Source organism: Papio anubis, chromosome 8, assembly GCF_008728515.1.
Source record: "Papio anubis isolate 15944 chromosome 8, Panubis1.0, whole genome shotgun sequence".
In the NCBI taxonomy this organism is placed as follows: Eukaryota; Metazoa; Chordata; class Mammalia; order Primates; family Cercopithecidae; genus Papio; species Papio anubis.
In genome coordinates, this window is record NC_044983.1 from 97,220,667 (window position 1) to 97,239,006 (window position 18,340).

The window sequence follows — 18,340 nt, forward strand, 5'->3', positions numbered from 1 at the left end:
TGGGGCTCTGCTGCCTTGCTGTGTGCTTGCTGTGTGCTTGCACCACTGTTATTTCCCTCACTTGCATTTTTGGAGAGGAATAATTTTCAGTAGCTTGTCCATTCTGTCAGAGTAAGGAAGAGAATAAAATCGATAAATTCATGTCACGTGCTGAGTGAAGAGCAACATGAGACAACATGCAGGAAGTGAGGAAGCAAGCTGAGGGCACTTCGACCCTCTGAAAAGTGCAAAATCCCTCCATCCTCAGCTGACCTGGCTTGGGTGTACATGATGTGGCGTTGTATGACATAAAACAGACACGGCATGGCTGGCTCAATCCATATTTTCAGTATTGGTAAAGTTTAATTTCTTCATTATTTTTAGAAAAAAAATTATCTAAATAGTGTTATTTTGCAAGCAATTGATTCTCCTGTACACCCTACATGTATAGGCCACTGGTCTAGTGGAAGAGCATAAACCCTGGGCTTGCCAAGGCTGTATGGGCTAACGAGAGGGAAATTCCACATAAGGTTGCCATGAGGATCAAATAAGAATGGTCTATAAATCATGAAAAGCCATGCCAATGTCAGATATGATTATTACTGCTTAGGAATATCTATCTGTGCCATTGGATTATCTTCACCTAGGTTCATTACCTTGCATGTACCCACTCTCAAATCCCTCTCCAATTCACCGGTGAATCAGAATTGTAATAGTCTGATAAGTGAAACCTATCAAAGGGTATTTGAAATTCTGAGTAGGTCATTGTTGCTTTGTCCCCCTCCCCATTTTTAGACTTTTATATATTATTTTGAAGAAAAACTGGGATCATGAGACAGACTTGCTTTTCCCTAAAAGGCTGTTTGCTGTGCGAGCTCCTCTTCACCTTTCCCATGAACCCACAGTTACTTGTGGCCCCTGAGAATCACCTGCTCAGGGCTCCTTGCCTGTGCCCCCAGCATCTTCCCTTCTGCCCAGGGTCATTTCAGTGCAGCAGCCTAAATCAGAACCACCCTGTGCTCCCTCCGACCTCATCTAGACGATTCTAGATCTCAATGGCTCCTATCACTTCAGGGCAAGGCCACAGGAACCCTAGTTCTCATTAGGAAATCCAAATTCCCCATGCCCCCAGAGGCATGGAAACTCTGCATTGGCTGCTGCTGTTCCCACGAAGCAGCCATGATTCATAGAGCAGCTCTTTTCTTAGTAACAATGAAAACATTCTCCTTTGTGTTTTGCCAGTGCAGATAAAGGCCTCTTAAGCAAACCAAACATGCCTCTGGGTTTTGCCTGGACTGTGCCATCAGCTTGACTCTTGGAGAGAAAAAGAGAAGACAGTAAGGAATGAGCATCTATGGAGTGCTTCCTATATACCAGCCTTTGTGGTCTGGTCTGCATTTTAACTTACATTATATCTGACTTGTACGCTTCCAATCCTGTCACAAAGGAATGCAAATCCTCCTTTCTCTGTCTCCACCCGGGGAAAGAAACAACTCCTTCTCTCCCACTCGCTCTCTTTCTGCCCATAAACCCATGGGACCTTCTCCTTGAGGCCTCTAACAGCCCGACCATTCTGCCCAAGGCAGGGAACTTAGACCTACACACCAGATGGAGCATTTGAACTTCTTCCTCTCCTATTGGAAATACATGGCATTTGATTCTCCCCATCTTGGCTTCTAAAATAATAGTTTTCATTGCTTCCCAGGCACATAGCAAGGTTGGACAATCAAAAATGATTTCTTCTTTATAATGACAGTAACATGTTAGAATCTGTGCATGGCTGACCAATCTGTTGAATTTATAGTCTTATTTACGGCGAAAATAAAATCTAACACAGCTCCAAGGAGCTAGAGGTAGTTATTGCATCAAACCTGAAATATGAGAACTAGGTTATATTTATTTTTTTAAGCAAACACCTGATTTCAGAGACTTACTCAATAATACACGTTTGAGATTAATGAAAATATTTCCTCATATAAATAGTGAAAATGCCAACATAAATATTGTGGGCTTTGCCTTCCAGCCTTCTTGTGGAGTGGACGACTGCCGTCTTGCCACCCCTGAGAAACTATCCGCAACTGTGATCTAAATAGATGGTGACTCATTATTCACCTGCCAGGTCTGAAATTACCATGTCAGCCCGTCTGTCTACCGGGCAAGTCCTTCCCAGTTATTTTTAGAAAAGTACCCACAGTAGAAGCAGCTCTAGAACATTTTCTTATATTGTGACCATGTGTAAGTATGATTGAAAATGGATACATGAGGCTTTCAGCCACACCCTGAGCCTGGGTCTGGAGAGGCTATGAGTTCATGGCAGCTTGCTTTTAAGGTGTAGCCCTTCTTCCTGAGCCACAGCTTCCCCTTCTGGAAACCTGCCTGGGCCTCAGTTTCCTCATATGATGCAGTCAGACTAGACCACAGAGTCTCAAATTTTAATGTGTACACAGATCACCTGGGGATCTTGGTAAACTTCAGATTCTTATTCAATAGATTTTGGGCAAGGCCTAAAAGTCTCCATTTCTAGCAAGCTCTCAGGTGATAACAGTGCTATGGATCCACAGACAGACTTTGAGCACCAAGAGGCTAGATGACCTTCCAAGAAACTTTCAATACTGAAGTTTTATCCCATTCGAAATGATGCAAAAAGGTGAAGTAACAAATGTTGCAACAGAACATAGAAAAGCTGAATATCTAAGTTTTGAAGTCTCGTAACAATAACACAGTTCAGCAGACTGTCCAAACTGCCTTGGCTATGACTGTTTATAGTTTTAATAAAGCATATAGGACCCCAAATGTCTACAGATTTCTTTACTTTTTTTCATGAGCAATTAAGATGAAATTACTGTTTTGTTTTTTTTTTTGTTTTTTGTTTTTTAACAATTTTGTTAGCTCAGGACAATTCAACAATTAACACCCCCTCCAGCTCAGATATCCCCAAGGCCAAGGTTTAACTCCAAGAACTATTACCCAAACTGGAAAAAAAAAAAAAAAAAAAAGAAAAAGGTGTATACAACTGGTGAAAATATGCCAGTTTAAAATACAATTTGTAATTCTCAAAGAATGAGGATAATTGCTCCCCTTCTCTCAACTTAAGTTTTGGCTGGAATAGTTAGCAGAAGAGAAAAACAACGGCTCCAAATACACTTGGCAATGGTAAGGCCAATGCTCAGCTTTCCCTGGTGGGTGAGAGCCTGGCTTCTGCTACTTGTGAGAATTTATAGAAGCTTAACCACCTGGGACAGATGATCATTGTTTTATAATAGCCCTAGGGAAAGTTAAGTCCATTCTTTTCTCCATAACTGGCAACAAAGATCTAGAAAGAGAGTCCATGATGAGTGCCTTCTGGGGGGATTTGTAAATTCAGAAATGGCACAAAGACTCACACATTCGGAGCTGGCTTGAGGGAGAAAGGGAGCATGAAACAGAAAAATGAGGGTGTGAAAACGTGTGCAAGGTACATTAGTCGATGCATTTACTTCACACCTTTCTCCAGATGACACCACTGTAACGTGTGAAGAGGTGCCAGTGTCCCCCTGCTGGGGCTGGCCTCACCCAGCTGCCCCAGGAATGGCCTGCAAGCTGAGCCCCACCCAGGGCCCAAGCCAATGAGAGCCAGGCTTCACGTGAAGCTGGAAACATCTTTTCCACTGGCAACTCAGCTGTTCACTCCGTGCCCCGGCCAGGTGTGGCTAGGCCACCAGATGGGCCTTCAGGTTCCCTTGTTTCCTGTTCCTCATTCTCTTCCTCATCCCAATCAGAAGCCCATGCTGGCCCGGCTTTGGGGATTGAGCCGCTCGGGACCCCATTTTTGGGCTCTCCCTGTTCTTCTGGGGCACCTGACCAATCTGGTAAAGAGATCTGTACTGCCAGGTAGCACAGGTAGAAGTATGATTTCCCCCAGGAAACAACCTGCTTTTTAAGAGGGACTTTGATGAGTGAGACAATGCCTTCCCCCTAAATAGTGACTCAGATGATACAACACAATGAACAGGAGGAAGAAACATGATGGGGTCAGGGGAGGAACTTAAGGCACTTTATCAACCCATCCTACATGTAGGCCAAGTTAAACTGTACCCAGTGTGGCTGGTTTTATCACTTCCATCTGTTCCTGCTTAGAGAACGTTAAAGGTAAGTGGCTTCAGGTTAGGGCACAGGGTGAAGCACCTGGAGGCCTGAGTTCTGGGCCTGCCTCTGCAACTCCCTAGCTGTGTGGTCTTGGACAAGTCACCTCACTTCTTTGTAACTGGTTCCTATCTGTAAAGGGAAGAGACTAAACTGGGTCAAAAGTTTCCAAAGGTTATGTTTATTTCATTCTTTTTGAGGGATACTTTCTTTAAAAGGAATCTTACGTAGAAGTTCAATTTGCAAAGCAGATAAAAAGCAGTGTGCTTGGTTAGGTACCATCAGATGCTGTAACAAGTAAACCTCAACATTTCCATAGCTTCACAGCCCTGCGCAGTAAGTGCCAGTTGGCTTTCTATCTCAGGTGGTGCAGGGCCCCTAGCCCCTTCCATCATATGGCTCTGCAATACTCTAGGCAGTAGTTCTCAACAGGGGTCATTTTGCCCTCCCAACCCCTGCTTCCCTCCACCTTCTGCCAAACCAGGAGACATCTGGCAATTCCTGGAGACATTTTGGGCTGTTCCAACAGGGGAGGTGCCACTGGCATGGAGTGGGTAGACGCCAGGGATGTTGCTTAACCCTCTATAATGCACAGGACAAGTCCTCACAACCAAGAATTCTTCAGCCCCAAATGCTGATAGACTGAGTTTAAGAAACATTGCTCTAGGTGCTTAAATTCTATATATCCAGCCAATAAACAGGGAGAGAGCCCTGAGGAACACTGCATGGAAGGGTTTGCTAGGACAGGGCTAGAAATGACACACATCACTTCCATTCACATTTTGTGAGCTAGAACTTGCTCATATGGCATACCTCACTCTGTGTGTGTGTGTGTGTGTGTGTGTTTGTGTGTGTGTGAGTTTGCGTGTGGCCAGGGCAGAAGGGGAAGATGGGGGTGGTCCCTGACTGAGTAGCTCTTTTGCAGAAACAAATCTACACCACCAAGGGGAGCATGCAGAGCTGTGGACATACCTTAGAACAGTGGTTAAAAATGATGGCGCTAGATCACCTAAAGAGTAGTAAGGCAGAATTGCGTAGGGCCTTGTTACCCAAAGGCAACCCCTGGAAGTCTAGAAAAGATCCCCCTGTGCTCATAAGCTGCCCTGCTCTAGCTACTAGATGCCAGAATCACATAGACGCGCTCTAACAAAGCAGCACGTGGAAATCCATCACCATCTGTGGAACTACATTTTCCACCGAAGGGACGGGGCTGTGGCTGGGGTTTGTGGAGGCCACTCTCTTCCAACTGAAGAGCAAAGATAAACACCGTCAAATACAAGAAGGAGATAAAGAGAGACAGTGGATTCAGCCCGTTTCTCTCCTGGCTCAGGACATAGCAGTCACTCTTTCCCTCAGTTACAAACCAATCAGAAGCTTACCTTGGAAACTACTGGCATTTGTAAACACAAATGAAAAGATGCACAAATTGTGTTAGGTTTTCAGAAAAAAGCTCAATGAAATAAGCCAAAATAAGTAAAAAACGCTAGATCCTTTTCTGCCTCTAACAAGCAGTACTATGGGGAGATTCACTTACCCTTCCTGGGCCTTGACACTCTCATTTATGAAATGTGGAAAGTGATCTGGAGTTGCAGTTTTCTGTGTCTTGGGGAATCCCTGGGGGTTCTGGGGGATCCCTTTGAGATCTGACTGGAGTAAATCAATAAGGATTATCCCCCACACCCAACTCCACTTTTGTCTTTTTGACATACCACACTTCATTGTAAAACTTTGTTTAGACAAAGGATTTTATACTAAACAATATCTGAAAACACCTAATTAAGATGATCACTCATTTCTAATTCTAACATGCTATGATTAGTCCACAAGACTAGAACGATCTTAGTAAAAACTCTGTGCATTCCTCAGTAAGACAATTTTTTATCAATAAATTTTAAATCACCATTAAAAAGGCAAAATTAGGTTGGCCCAATCCCCTAATTCTCTGTTTGTGATTGTCAGAAAGACTTTAGGTTTTTATGTTAGTCTCATTCATGTAGAAGAATACAAGAGGAAATTCCTTATAGCTTAAAGAGAACCTTGATAGATTCTAAATAAGTATTAGTTAAGTCGAATTATTCCATATTTAATGTAGGTAATCTCAATCTCAAAAACCTATAATACATTTGATTTTTAATGTAACCTCTGATGGTTGTTCTCAAGCCCAGCACCAGCTAATATCAGCCACCCTGCTCTGCTAGGGTTATGGGATTCTTCTTCCTGCTCTCAGACCTAGGGGACCTCTCCATTGCCAATCACTTCACTGGGATGAGTTTTTAAAACAGTCCTACACAACACTCTTGTTTTCTCATTAGGAACCTAAATCTACTTCCATTCACAGCTGGCACTCGCCCTGTGACCTTGAACATGTGTGCCCTGTGTCCTTGGTTGACGCCATTCCTGATCTGTAAACCCACTGAGACCAAAACAGAGTTCCCTCAGTGTCTAGTGTGGTTCTCTACATATAATATATATCAAATAAATAGTGTAAGTGACATGTGACAAAGACCACACAGGCATAAATCATACCATTAAATTCCATTATTTACAACATTTGGACATCTACACAGTTCAATCATATTTTGATGAATAAGCAAAATGTGTTTCCAGAAAAGCTCCAAGTAGAAACTTCTGCTGCAACTTCCAGCAGCAGTAATTACTTCCCATGTTCTCCACTTAGACACAGTCTTTTGCATTGAGGCTCCCGCTGGTGACTACAACCTACTACCACTGATAGGCATCACCATTCTTCTCCACATACAAGCCACTGAGATTATGAATATAAATCTTATGAACCTTAGCCAGCCCTACAACCCTACCACAAAACACCAAAAATAACCATGCCCAGGGAAATTACCATAGGCCTTTATTAAAATCCTGATTCCTGCCACCAGAGCAATACCGTGGGCCCTAGTCAAGATTATGATGGTCTCTTGAACTGGTGATGAAAAGGTTGTAAGAATTTCAAGTGATGGTAAAGGTGGCCTATGTTTTATAGGCTGGTGAAAGTCTCAAAATTGAAACATTCTGTATTGCAATTCTATTTGTTGGTCTGTCCCTCCTCTTTAAACATGAAGACCCTGAGGCAGGAATCATGTCTATCTTGTATATCCTTACTCCCTCAGATCCTACTTATCACAACATATAGCAAATTGTACTTGTTGAACGACAGCATAGAGAAAAGACAGACAAAATCATTTAGTGTGCTATTATTAATACAGTGTATTATACAACATTTTTGTTGTGACAACAACCTGATTCTCTAAAGGTGAAAAATTATTTCATTACAAATATAATATAGATCAAGTTCATATAACCTTTCTGTAGTCATTGAATAGTTAGGTGTTTCTTTTTCTTTTCTTTCTTTCTTTCTTTCTTTCTTTTTTTTTTTTTGAGATGGATTCTTGCCCTGTCGCCAGCCTGGAGTGCAGGGGCACGAACTCAGCTCATTGCAACCTCCACCTTCCAGGTTCAAGTGATTCTCTTGCCTCAGCCTCCTGAGTAGCTGGGACTACAGGTGCTCACCACAACGCCCAGCTAATTTTTGTATTTTTAGTAGAGACAGGGTTTCACCATGTTGGCCAGGATGGTCTTGATCTCTTGATCTCGTCATCCACCCGTCTTGGCCTCCCAAAGTGCTGGGATTACAGGCATGAGCCACAGCACCCTGCCCAGTTAAGTGTTTCAGTCCTGAATATTAATACTTTCCAGAAACAGAAAACAGGAACATTTATAAGAAGTTCACAGTAAACAATCTGAAAAAAGAAAAAAAATTCCAGCTGTCTCATGAGCCAAGTAAACCTGCATTCACTCATTGAAATCGAAGTCTCACAAAATAAATTTTGGTGTTTCACTGGAAGGTCACTGGGTGGACCCATGCTTTTTGTTTTTTTGTCAATGTGTATGTTTTATTTAAAGTTGTATTGATTGACACCATTATTTCAGGGCACCTTCATAGGTCGTGCAACACTGCTAATATCGGGGGTCAGTATCATAACCAATGTTCACAATGATATTCTTGAGTCTTGAAGTAAAACATATGTTAGGCCTTGTTACTAAGGCAGAGACTTGAGATGTTTTTAATCCAGAAAGTGTTTCAGCATTTATAGGGTTATATTTCAACTACCTGTTCACCATGTTATTGGGGAAAACCTCCTTCTCTTCTGCTGATAAAGACAGAATACCATAGTAACAATAAGAGCTTAACACAATACACTTTTATTGAGTACCAAATGTCAGAACCCACCTGGGTACTCATGATGCCAAAGCGACTAAGATATGGGCCTTGCCTTCAAAGAGCTCACAGTCTGCGCTGAGGAAAACTGTATGTTGAACCACGGGAATTCCACACCTGACCTGTGATGATAGTGGGGTGCAGGAAGTGCTGCTGGCACTGGGGACAGAGGGCCAGATCTAGACCTTGGGGACACCAAAAAGTAAGGAACAGAAAAGGGAAAAAAAAGCTGTATGTCCTGTTCATGGAATTATTGCAGCTTGGCTGAGTGGGAGGTTGGGGTGGCAGGAGAGCTGGAATGTAAGGCTCAAGGGATTGGTTAATGTCATACTCCTTAAAGTCATAGTAAGAGGTTTGACTTTCAGTGGTGGCACCAAAAAGGGCTTTCCACAAGGAGAATCACCAGTGGCTCTGCAAAGATACAAAGGGTGACATAGGGAGCCTACACTCCCTGCTGGAACCAAATATCAATCAACCTCCTCATTAAAGAATACAATTAAAATGAAACAAAGTATGTTTTCCCTGCAAACATACATTCATTCAAACCCCTGGCCTTCTATATTGCTACCCCTAAGCTCCTATATGCAAATTCAGGAGTCACCCCTGAGGGCTTCCATATTCCACAGGGATGGGTATGGATAAAGTCAAATATCTTTAGAATAAATCAAGCTGAGGAGGTGGCTTTGCCTTCCTTATGTCAATCATGGCACCAAATCAAAGAGGGTCAGGATAATGAGGAACGCTGAGGTCCCTGAGAGGGAAGCTGTCTGGGAAGCATGTCTTAGATTCCGTCTCAGAGGGCGAGGATCTCACCAATTAGTTCCAGGCTCCCTGTGGCATAAGCTGTACATATTGGCAGTAAAGTAACTGAGAACCAATTGTGTCACCCCAGGCAGTGCTAAATTAGATGTACAGTGCATCTTCAACAGCTATTAATAGTAAGGAGCCTGGAGCCAATTAGAAATATGTCCATGTAATAAGGAAATGAAGTTCTCTTAAATGTGTAAAACATCACTCTGTCATCCATAGGCAACAAAAAAAAAAAAAAAAAAAAAAAAAAAAAAAAAAAAAAAAAACAGCTGAAGAGCATGTTCAAATTGACCAAATATTCCTGTGAGGATCCTAGGTCTATAATAAGCCAGAGATTGAATTAAAGATGATGGTTCTTACTTCTAGATACTGGCTGATTGAAGAAAAGAAAATAGTGGTAGAAATGTATGTGAACACACAGGAGCTGAATAAGTGAATACATTTGTGGTAAGTCTTTAAGAAATGAAGAGTCCACTGCAAACTCTGGCAATTAAATACGGAACATTTAAGCAAATACGTTGCTTGGTAGGTCTTGCAATATACAGCCTGAAAAACAGAAAATGCTTTGCAGTTTAAGCTACCTATGTGCTTTTTGCTATATCAAAAGCTGATACATTACGTATATATAAAATTAGGTGCATGAAAACTTGGAACAATATCAAACGTTATGAAACTGTTAGCCAATTTAGCCAAAGTCTTCTATGCCATTTTAAAATTTTTTATTTTTATTTTTATTTTTATTTATTTATTTATTTATTTTTGAGACGGAGTCTCGCTCTGTCACCCAGGCTGGGGTGCAGTGGCCGGATCTCAGCTCACTGCAAGCTCCGCCTCCCGGGGTTACGCCATTCTCCTGCCTCAGCCTCCCGAGTAGCTGGGACTACAGGCGCCTGCCACCTCGCCCGGCTAAGTTTTTGTATTTTTTTTTAGTAGAGACGGGGTTTCACCGTGTTAGCCAGGATGGTCTCGATCTCCTGACCTCGTGATCTGCCCGTCTCGGCCTCCCAAAGTGCTGGGATTACAGGCTTGAGCCACCGCGCCCGGCCTAAAATTTTTTATTTGAGGGGAAAATATGATGTTGCAAACAACAGCCATAAAGCAAACAGGACAAGCTATATATTTGCAAAGGAAATTGCAGGTCATGACATTAATTTTTAAAAATCTAGCCACCTTTGCAGATATGTGTGCCTATAACTCATATACGTAAACTGTATTCAAGTTTTGCAAAGAAGTTTAAAAAGTGCTGAGGTATTACTTGAAGCACAAAGATATTTTATTACACCATTTATTACTTATGGCAAAACATCAAGATGAGTGGATATAAAAAATCATTGATTCAAATACTTGAAGAGCTACTGTTTGAAATTATTAAATTTAAAAATAGACCAACAACATACCAAAGCAAGATTAATATCTTTTAAATATTAAAAAGCATTAATTTAACACAATGATGAAGGCCTTATTAGATTCAGAGCTAGTGAAATCTAGTGAATAGGATGACGGGGTACCACAATTTCATATTTTTAGTCTTATTTATATGTCAGACTGCAGTCTTGGAGGATCTAAACAGGCATATTCAAATTTATTTCCAAATAATCACTTTTCATCTCTTTTCTAATTTTAGTCTGCACCAATCTTTCTGATTCACTGGGTCTCTGACAGATAGCTGCAGACTGAGGGCTCCTTGGCCAATGTAATGAGACCAGCTTCTGTCACTCAGGGATGCTGTGGCCTGAAGTCGGTGAGACTCACAGGGAGGCTGTGAGAACATCACGTACATGTGTTTTTCCATCCATGACAAACACCTCTTGCTGTCCTCCTAATAGCCACCCTTCTTCCCTTCCTCTAACACAGGGTTCCTCAATCCAGGCATGAGTGACAATTGTGCTGGATACTTCTTTGTTGTAGGGGACTTTCCTGTGCATTGTAGCATATTTAGTAGCATCTCTGGCCCCTACCCATTGGATGCCAATAGCAACTCCCCTCTTCCCCCAGGTTGTGACAATCAAAAACATCTTCAGATATTACCCAAATGTCCCTTGAATTGGCAAAAGGCAGATGCAAAATTGCCTTAGGCTGATAACCATTGTTCTTACAGAACCCTGCTTATAGTCTTGTTGTCCCCACAGTTCTGTGAGCATCCATAAGCTGTAAGAAAGGCAGCTTACATTCCAGCCAAAGAGGGTGAATCTTGACTGGTTTAGATTAATTACAGTGGTTTCATTCCCCTTCTCAGATGTTGGTTTACATATAAGCATGCAGCATAATTCTGGCCAAGGAGACATAAGAAGAAGTCTGCTAAGGGGCCCTAACGAAGGGATTCCTCACTTTAGGCTACCCCTTGGAGATATATATATCTATATATCTCTAAGGGGAGATAGATATCCACACAAATAGAGGAGATATATATATCCACATATATATATCTCTCTCTCTATCTTTTTCTCTATATATCCACACAAATAAAGAAAAAGAAAGAATGGGGGGAAGTAAAAGGCGGGAGAAAGAAGTATATTTGCTCAGCATGGCTCCTGTAACAAAGTCCCACACACTAAGTGGCTTAAGCAACAGAAATTCATTTTCTCACAGTTATGGAGGCTAGAAGTCCAAGATCAAGGTGTCAGCAGGGTTGGTTTTATCTGAGGTCTTTTCCCTTGGCTTGTAGATGTCTGTCTTCTTCCTGTGCCTTCACGTGGTCTTCCCTCTCTACATCTCTATGTCCACATTTCCTCTTCTTTTAAGGATACAAGTCATACTGGATTAGGGCCCACCCTAATGACCTCATTTTAACCTAATCACCTCTTTAAAGACCATCTCCAAATATTGTCATATGCTGAGGCTTTGGAGGTTAGGACTTCAACATACGAATTTGCAAGGAGGACAAAATTCACACATACCAAGGAGAGAAAGAAAATAAAAAAGAAAAAAAAAAAAGAAGAAGAAGAGGAAGAAAGGGAGAAGGTGATGTATCAGTTGGGAGTGATTTCCTCTGCAAGCGATAGACATTAACAGTTCATTAAAATAGAGCTTTGCTTTTATCACTAACATTCAGTCTGAGTATGGGTGGCATGCTAATGTTGGTTGAATTGATCAAAAATGTCATTAAAAGCCAGTCTCTGTCACTCTGTCACCTTTGGAACTATCCTTATGTTAGTTGCCTCATGGTCACAAGACGGCTGTTGCAGTCCTAAGGCAGAAAGACAGGAAAGGGCGCTGTGCCAGTGATCTTCCTCTTACCTCTGTCCTCTTGTATAGAAGCAAAATCTTCCCCAAAGACCCCCAACCTATTTCCACTTATATCTCATTAGCCAAAACTAGAGCATGTGGCCAGCCCCAGCTGCCAGTGAATCTGGCAGAGCAAATATCTAGTTTTTCAGAACCTCTGGTAACAGGCAGCAGCAAGGGGTGGCTTGAGAGAGCTGCTGGATGAGCCCATCAAACACATCTATCCCAGGGAGGGAGAGAGACAGAAAGGAGAGAAAAAAATAGGAGGCGGTTGGGGGTAAGATGAGAAAAGAAAAAGAAAGTTATCTGTATTCATTATGAAATACCATACATAAAAAAGTAGTTTTTGTACACAGCCATCCCATGGTGTTCCCCTGTCCTACTGATTGGCTATTATAATACCCAACAGCTTGCTTAAGGGTTTAGATGATTGCTCAGCTTTTGGCATAAACATATAATACGTATTTAACGATCGCCTCTAGATAAGGAGTTATATGTGCACAATAAATCATATACCCCTAGCATGTAACACAGTACTTGGCACATAGTAGGTAAGTACTAAATATCTGTTGAACAAATGAGTCAAACTAGTCCAGGTAATTGTGGGAAGAGTACACAATACCTACTCAAAAAGATATCATGAGGATTCGCTGTGGGAACTTCTTAGAAACGCAAATTTTCAGGTCTCACGCTAGACCTACTGAATCAGAACTAGACAGAGTCAATACTCTGTGGTTTAAACACCTTCCAGGCGATTTTGATGCATGCTAAAGCTTCTGAGTATGTGCACGTACACGTGTGCTTGCGCACGCGCGCGCGCACACACACACACACACACACACACACACACTGCCCTTCATAATTTTAGGGCCATGAATATTTTACTGACTGCAGCTTCTCTTCTTCTGTGCTACATTGATCATCTGAAGACACTATTTTGTTCTACAAATCTTTAAAAATTGTGGGTTTTTTTTTTTTTTTGAGACAGAGTCTTGCTCTGTCACAGGCTGGAGTGCAGTGGTGCAATCTCGGCTCACAGCAACTTCCACCTCCTGGGTTCAAGCCATTCTTGTGTCTCAGCCTCTGGAGCAGAATAGCTGGGATTACAGGCATGTGCCACCATGTCCAGCTAATTTTTGTATTTTCTGTAGAGATGGGCTTTTGCCATGCTGGCCAGGCTGGTCTTGAACTCCTGGCCTCAAGTTATCTACTAGACTTAGCCTCCCAAAGTGCTGGGATTACAGGCACGAGCCACCATGCCCAGCTGAGGATCTTTTTAAAAATTTTAAATGTTAAATTATGAAATATTAAAATATAAAAGAAAGTACAGAGAAAAAATATAGCACCCATATGCACACTCCTCAGATTTAACAAATGTTAACATTTGCCATACTGGCTTGCAAGTCTTTTGCAAGTTGCTAGGCCCAGCACTGTTCTCTTCCACCCTTCCATCCTTCTCTGACAGCACGTCTCTATTCCTGAGCATCCTGACCTTTTCCTGTGGCTTCCTAAAGCCCTGGGCCAAGAGAATTCAAGCACCTGTGGAAGTGCATATTCTCACTGGCATTCCACCAGGGGCCAAGTTACTAGTAATTTTCATTACCTGGAGCTTTAGTCCCCTTTCCCTTAAGTTCCAATGGTATATGCTGAGATGACTTTATGCTCAGACACCCATGAGAGAGGGTGGGAGCAAACTGAATTGTCAATAATATCATGTGTTTCTCATCTGAAATGCAACTCTAAATTCTTTTTTTTTCTTAGAGATGAGGGCCTGGCTCTGTGATACAGGCTAGAGTGCAGTGGCACAGTCAGCTCACTGCAGCTTCAACTCCTGGGCTCCAGCAATCCTCCTGCCTCAGCTTCCCCTGAGTAGCTGAGATTACAGACACACACCATCATGCCCAACTAATCTTTTCATTTTTCATAGAGACAGAGTGTCACTGTGTTGCCAAGGCTGGTCTCAAACTCCTGGCCTCAAGTGATCCTCTCGCCTCAGCCTCCCAACGTGCTGGGATTACAGGCGTGAGCCACTGCACCTGACTCTCTAAATTCTTTTGCCTTCTTAAGCTCAAGAGCAATGTTCTTTCAGATGAGACCCACTACAGAGAGAGAAAAGAATGAAGTAAATTCAGCGAGTGGCCAGAGAGAGGGGAGTAATTACTCTAGCAATATTGTGCAGGGTGCTTGTTCTCTTTGCACCTTTTATTCCATCTAAAGAAGGAAAGAGAATACTACCCGATTCTTAAATATAATTAGGTTTATGAAGTACTTCCACACATACTGTCCCATCTGATACTGCCATTTGATGACAGCTAGTACCCTTACAGATTGTCTGTCCTGTTGCCCACTGTGTTCCCAGCATCCCAACTGTGCTTGTATACCATAGACCTCAATTAATGTTTGTTAAAGAAATGAAGGACAGGAGGATGCTTAAAGTGGCAGCTACAGAATCTCCATGAAGGGCAGAGGTGACTGTCTAGTTGGAAGGCAGGGGCAGTGCCACTCAAAACAGTTCATAGAGTCAGTCTATGAACTGTTTGTTTCTTGTTGTGCACTACTTTCTTTGAGAAAGTCTTAGTTTGAAAAAATGTCAGCTGAACTAAAGAGTGAGCCCAGTAATGTATTTGATTTACATTCGGATTTAAGTTCTTTATCTCAGTGCAGACCAGTAACAAAGAGTTCTCAGGATGGATCTGCCTGTGGACCATGCTTGGAGGAGCCCTGGGCCAGAGGAGCCAACTTGAAGCTGCGTGTGCTCTGTGTGCACTTTTTACGATACTTATTTGTACTGTGTTCATTATGGGTTACTTGGGGGAGAAGCAGATGGACGTTATGGGATGACTACAACCCTCTCCACACAAGCCATCCCTATCGGTCCCATTGAAGCTCAAGGATGATACATTTCAAATACTCTTTCTTTTTCATTGATTGTAATTGTAATTGTACATATTTATGGGGTACAGGTAATATTTTGATACAGGCATACAATGTGTCATGGTAAAAGTAGGGTAATTGGGATATTCATTACCTCCAACATTTATCATTTCTTTGTGTTGGAACATTCCAAATCTTCTCTTCTAGCTATTTGGAAATATACAGTCGATTATTATTAACTACAGTCATCCTACTGTGCTATCGAACAATATAGAACTTATTCTTTCCATCTAACTGCATTTTGTACTCATTAACCAGCCTTTCTATATTTACCCTCCTCTGCCCCACCACTCCCAGTCTCTGGTAACTATCATCCATTCCACTCTCTACCTTCATAAGATGATCTTTTATTTACTCCCACATAGGAGGGAGTACGTGTGATATCTGTCTTTCTGTGCCTGGATTGTTTCAGTAAACACAATGTTCTGCATCCATGTTGCTGCAAATGACAGAATTTTAATCTTTCTATGGCTAAATAATATTCCATTGTGTATATTTACCACATTTTCTTTATCCATGCATCTGCCGAAGAACACTTAAGTTGATTCCATATGTTGGCCACTGTGAACAATGCAGCAACAAACGTGGGAGTGCAGATATCTCCTCAACTTACTGATTTCCTTTCTTTTGGATATATACCCAGCAGTTGGATTGCTAGATCAGATGGTATTATATTCCTGTTTTTAGTTTTTTAAGGACTCTCCATCCTTTTTTCTGTAATGGCTGTACCTATTTATATTCCCACTAATTGTATACAAGAGTTCCCCTTTCTCCATATCCTTGCCAGCGTCTCAGATAATCTTTAATTGCAAGATCCTAGAGTAATACTTTTTGTTTTGCAACTAAAGCCCTTCAACTGAGAAGAATGGAAGATAGTTTTGAGAGGAAGGAGCCTCTGGCATTTGTTGGCATGTTAAAGTTGGTTGGCCTGGTTCTACTTCCATGCCAGTTTTTCTTCAAGCTCCCCCTCCACCCCGCAACATCAGGAACCTGGATCATTCTAGTTCTATTTGGGTGAGCTTAAACTGCTTTGTAAAGATTATCTAGTCCCTATCTTGGCCACCAATCCATCCCAGACCACTCTGGTGACATCAAGACAAGCAGAGCATGACAGTCTAGAACTTTCTGCATGATCATTCTAGGCCAGTGGTTCTCAGACTCTAGCAGCATTAAAATCCTCTGTAGGGCATTTAAAACACAGATCACTGACTCCATCTACTTCTAACTCAATCTGTCTAAATGCAAGACAGTTTAGAAATGTGTCTTGCATTTCTAAAAAGTTCTCAGGTGATGCAGTTGGCCTGGGACCACACTTTGAGAACCACTCTTCCAGGTACTCAACACAGGTGACCATGGTGGGAGTGGACATTTTCCATTCCAGCCATAAGCAGTATTTTTGCATACTTATTCCAGTAGAGACTGCAGGTTGTCACCAAATATCTGCTATCTCTTTCTTTACCGACAGAACACCAATGTTATTAACAACATACCCAGTCTTAAAAACACTACATTTTCCAGACTTCTTTCAGCTAGAGGGGTCCATGTGACACAGTTTTTATGAATAAAATGTAAGCACATGTCACCAAGTGGGACTTCTAGAAAGTTCGTTAAAGAAGCTTGCCTGACTCTTGCTTTGTTGCTGTCTTTCACCAACAAATTTTCCACCACAAATGACTCAATTCCTTTCCCTTCTTCTTCTTTTTTTTCCCCCAAGTCAGGTCAGACAGGTAATGTGCCAGTGTTATAACAAGGTTCAGAGGGTGGCACATCTCACACATGCACGTGAACACCCAATTATCACACTCATGAGCTACAACAGGATCGCCTTCCCTTCCTCTTCAGTGGGATATGGACATGATGCCTTCTAGAAGGGGTTCCTCCATCTTGAGACCACAGGTGACAAGCAAGTGCCAAGGATGCCTGAGAGGACAGAGGCGCCTGGGTCTCTTGCAGCATCATGGCTGTCATGCCAGCTCCAGATTCCCCATCTCTAGACCTCTGATTATATGGGAAAGGGAAAACCCCTCATTTAATTATTTAAGCTATTGTTTGGGGGTCCATGTTATTTTTAGCCAAAGGAAATTATTAACTAAGATACCTACCATGTTAAAAACCAGTGCTAGACGTGAAGATGGAAAACATATGTTTCCTGTCCTCAAAGAGCTTTGATGTAGCTTTGAAGACAGGAAAGAGACACAGCTCCTGGGTGAACATGGGACCCAAGGAGACTTCAGGTTTATGGCAGCCAGAACACCTCCCAGATGTCTTGAGGAGTTGTTTTGAAAATATTCAGACCAGGGAAGAGAGCATGGAGTTGAGGTATGAGGCTTAATTTAGGGATCTTAGATAAGACAGTTTAACTTCAGGCATTTACACTCATAAAAAACAGTGGCCCTTGAAAAGAAGATGCTGGGAAGCGTTCAGGTCTATAGCAGGGATGGGGAGTGGTATAAAAGGGAAAAGAGAAGGAACAAACCTTACAAAAGTTGCTATAAAGAGATTATGGAGGTTCAATGAGGAACACGGAGTGAGACAAGCATGTGGTTTTGGTCAGGGAGGACAGTGGTTTGAAAACATTTTCAAGCCATGGAGCCCTTATCTCAGGAAAGCATCATAAGAAAAATAGCTAAAAATTGAGCTATTCTGGTTCAATAAGTTGTAGAGAACCCAGAGGCTCAGCTAACAACCTTCCCTTTCCTATGGCACCTCAGGGTCTCCACGGAGCAGCAGGGAGCTATAGGAACCAATGTATGAGGGAGAACAGGAAGGGAAAGGTGGAAAGTGAAGTGGCTTGGATACTATAAAATAATTCTGGAATGAGGAAACAAGAGCAAACTTGAAAAAAGTTTTGTCTGGAGATTTAGGAGATCTGAGCTCTAGGTGAGCTATTAACTCTCAAACAGACACAGTAAGAAGCTGTTGGACCCCTCAGAAGATCCATTTCCAGGATGCTTTCCAGACCTAAAAGTGTTTGGTACTAATTTTAGGGAAATTATATTTACAAAAGAAGTGGTCATGATTCCCAGAATCTATGGGTTT

At 42.0% G+C, this 18,340-nt stretch overlaps 1 protein-coding gene and 1 non-coding gene across 6 annotated transcripts in view; both read right to left on the reverse strand.

Annotated features, from left to right (window-relative positions):
- NCALD (neurocalcin delta) overlaps positions 1-18,340 on the reverse strand; it is a 433,033-nt gene that overhangs the window by 146,942 nt on the left and 267,751 nt on the right. The gene's annotated exons all lie outside the window — the stretch shown is intronic.
- On the reverse strand, positions 17,019-17,123 carry LOC116268763. The gene has a single exon (XR_004175929.1). It is a non-coding gene; the product is annotated as a small nucleolar RNA U13 (small nucleolar RNA).